We start from the raw sequence: 4,104 nt of genomic DNA, 5'->3' as shown, positions 1-4,104 counted from the left end.
TATTTTTATATCTTACTACAATCAATCAAATGCCAAATAAATACAAATACCATTACAACTACAACATCCTCCCTAAATATCTTTACATTTAAATGATGACAAAATTAACATATAAATTTTTTTCAATGTTCAATAATCTAACCACCCTCTTTTTCTATAATGTAATCAATCCATAAATCTAACAAAAAACATGAAATATAATGGACACAATATTGTTAAACACATAATTACTACTCACATTTTTTCCCTTTATATAGAACTCGCCAAATAATTAGGATACAAGCGCCTTTTGAGTAACAAACAATTGTGTCCTTTTCAGCTTTCTTTTCCTTAGTACTACACGCCCTCTTCTTCTTCTTCTAGCTACGTCTTCAATTCGGGTTTTTAAACCATTAAATTTAGAACCTGAAAACAACCCCTTACACCTCTTAAACAAAATATAAAATATGAAGAAAACACAACGGTTATGAAGATTCCACTAAAATTCTCCGTGTGAAAGAACCGAAATTATCCGTCTGACAAAATGCAGGGGTAGGAGGGAGAGAAAGCAAAAATTCAGAAAATTTACATAAAATCTTCGAGAAGAAGAATCTAGCAGAAAAAATAGCTGACCTGGACATCGGGAGAAATGAAGTCTAAGACTCGGATCTTGGCACCGACCTCGCCCACAATCCTGAGCTCGCGGTCCTTGAGGGAGACTTCTTTGATGAGTCAAGACGTCGGCTTGGAGGAGGTTGGCCCGGTTCACGACGATGGTGGTCTCCACCCACCTGTGAAGACGTCTTTGATCCTGGTTGACGGCGAAGGTGGTCTCCACCTAGCTGTGGAGACGTCTTTGATAAGGTCTGCGACGTCGCCCTCGAAGAGGTTGGCCCGGTTGAAGCCGACCGTGGTCTTCACCCAGCTGTGGAGAATCATTGGAGAGAAAAACGGGAAAAGGGAGAGAAAACAAAGATGAGAGCGGGAAATGGGTGAGCTGAGGAAGTCGGCTATGGAGGATGCGTGAGGAAGAGAGCAAATTTGGGGGGAAAATGAGGAGAGATGGGGGAGAGAACAGGAGGGGAGGTACCCGGTAGAAATTTTTTTTTTTCATTTTCATTTGGACGACTGAGATTTAATCATTTTCATCCAATGGATGAAAAAAAATGGAGGCATGGTACCGAAGGAGGTATTGTAGAATTTCCCATCAATAAAAAGAAAAAAAAAATTACCTACAAATAATAAATTTTTATCACGTTCTTTTTTATATATATATTTTGAAAGTGGTCTTACTCTTATATAATTAGAAAAGATTTTTGAATTTTTACCTTTTGAAAATGATATTTGTTAGGAAATTATTAAAGTAGGCCCATATGTGTTGATTAATTGCAAATTATTAGTTGTCTTTTTTTTTATTAGCTCATTAAAGCGATTAAATAAGTTTATATTTATTTATTATGTTTGGGGATGTCATTAAGTGTGGTGTGGGTTTTAATGTGTAGACACCATTTGATTTGATTTTATTTTTTATGATGGACTAAAAATAAAATAAAATAAATAAGTTGAATCCCCAGTCTAAACAGATTAGAGATTCTTCTCATATCCCATCGTTGAGTGAAATAAGGTTTTTCTCTCTAAAGAAGAAACGTTTAGACATGAAAAACTAAAACCCCATTCCATTGCATCACAATGGATCTAGGTATATTTCCAATTTATTTTTCATGGTGATTTAATATGATCTTGATTTTGGAATGAAACCCATGATCTTGATTTTGGGTTATAACTTGATATTGTTGTAGTTGGACTATTAATATGAGATCTTGAATAAGTTATAACCTAATATCTAATGTTTAGGCATTCTTATAAGTAATTTGGGTAATTCATACAATATTTTCTCAATAAATGTCTTTACTTTTTTGTAAGCATACATCTCAATTCTCTCTTTTTATATTTCACCATGTTTATTTATTTTTGCAAAACATATCGAGTCTTACAATTTTGAGAAGAATATTAGTAATAGATTTCTAAAAGGATCAAACATAATAACACATTTATTAAATAAGATTAAACGATAGTGTAATTAGAGAAATATTATTTATTTAATTTATATATAAAAATAAATTTGTATTATGTTGTTCATGTGCAAATAGAAGTTGAATTAAAAAAAGGTATAATAATAATTCTAATTAAAATTATGTATAATGGTCCAAAACCAATAAATGAATAGTATTATATATATAGTTTCAAAGTTTGCAAAAATATCTTTTCTTTTTTTTAGATTATAAAAATTAAATACTTTATTAATTAAGTAACTCATATGTCTTGCAAGTGGATTAGATGTAGTTTGTAATAATTAGAAAATATGGATTAAAAATATTTATAAGGTATAATTCTTTTTAATAGCACATTAAATCATTAAAAATAAAATATAATATTGAGAAAAAAAATTCATATAGACTTCTAATTATTTTGCTTTAATCAGTCTAATACAAATTTATTTACCATTTTATGTGTTTATTTTTAATTTTATTTGTATTTTATTTTTATGTTATATTTTATAATTATATTTTTATTTCCTATTTTCGATCTTAGTTTGTGTTTATTACATTTTATTTGATTATTATGTCAAGTAATGTTTGATCTCATTTTATTTTGTAAATATATTTTACTTTAGTGTAAAATACCATAATAAATAGAAGATAAAAATAAAAATATAATTACAACCAATGTTCATTCTAGCACATTACACGACACCACCATTCTCTCCCACTCGTCGTCTCCTATCTCTTTTGGGATCTCACTCCACCTTTTCAAATTTCACTAGTTCTTTTTTTTTTTTTTTTTTTTCATTTCTTTTGATAGGTAAATATTTGCACTCATTGGGACTTGAATTTGGAACCCCCTACAAGCTATCCCCATCCCTTTCACCACTTAAGCCAGACCTGAAGGGCTTCACTAACAACAACATGCTCATTTTAATCTTGTATCTTAATTTCTAGTTTTTAAATTTAAGATATCAGTTCTTTGCTTTTAATTTTCAGTTCTAATTTTTTCATTCAAAATTTAATTTAATTTAATTTAAAATTTTTAAATAATTTTCAATTTCTAATCAAACTTCTAATTTTTGAATTTCAAAATTTATTTTATTTTATTTTTTAATCAATTTTTTATTTTAAATTTTAATTATCATTTTTTTAAATTTATAATTTTTGAAAATATTTAATTTTAAAATTTCAAATTTTAAAAATTTTCAAAAGTAATAACTATAATAATAATTTTAATAAAATAGGAATGATGAGGTGGTGAATTGTAGGCACATGTTGGGAGCAAGCTTTGAACAAGTAAACATAAGAGTGGATATTAGGAGAGAAAGTGAAACAAAGGAAAAATGTAAAAGAAAAAAAAAACAAAAACAAAAACAATAAAGAGCTAAAGAAAACAAGGAGTAAAAGAAAAAACAAATAAATAAAAATAAAAACAATAAAGGGTTAAAGAAAACATGGAGTAGAAGCCACAATTTTTTACTTGAACATGCATGTAACGATTCTTCTTTAGGACAAATATGTTTTAAGGCTTCCCACTTGATATAAAAGTTGCATAATTCAACCCAAAATCAGGACGTTAGTATATAATTGATATAAAATATTTTCGATCTGTAAACTAACCCATTATGCCCAAAATCCTTTAATGTTTTATTAGATTAATATTATAACAATTAACTTATTAATAATCTTAGTATTATTCATTTTAATAATATTTTGTATTACATATAAATGTACAAAGTATTTAAACGCTTTTTTTACACTTGTATCATATCATTATTATATGTAATTAATTCAGACAATGTTTTTGGACAACCTCTAAATTAGTTTAGATAATGTTTGTGTTTTAGAAAAATTATCATTATTTCTTTTTTTTTTTTAAACTTGATTTAAATAATGATTCTCTTTGAAAACTTATCATGATTTTATTTTCCATTCTTAATTTATTTAATAAAAAATATTTAAATTAAAATCAAATAACTATAAAAAATTGGTTTGAATTAATTCGTTTTTTTAATCCAAATTTTAAAAAGAAATTATTCTTCAATATGTATTCAATTCATATGATAATAATATATTATTG

The sequence above is a fragment of the Vitis riparia genome, chromosome 15 (genome assembly GCF_004353265.1).
Source record: "Vitis riparia cultivar Riparia Gloire de Montpellier isolate 1030 chromosome 15, EGFV_Vit.rip_1.0, whole genome shotgun sequence".
NCBI lineage: Eukaryota > Viridiplantae > Streptophyta > Magnoliopsida > Vitales > Vitaceae > Vitis > Vitis riparia.
Note: the sequence above shows the minus strand (reverse complement) of the source record.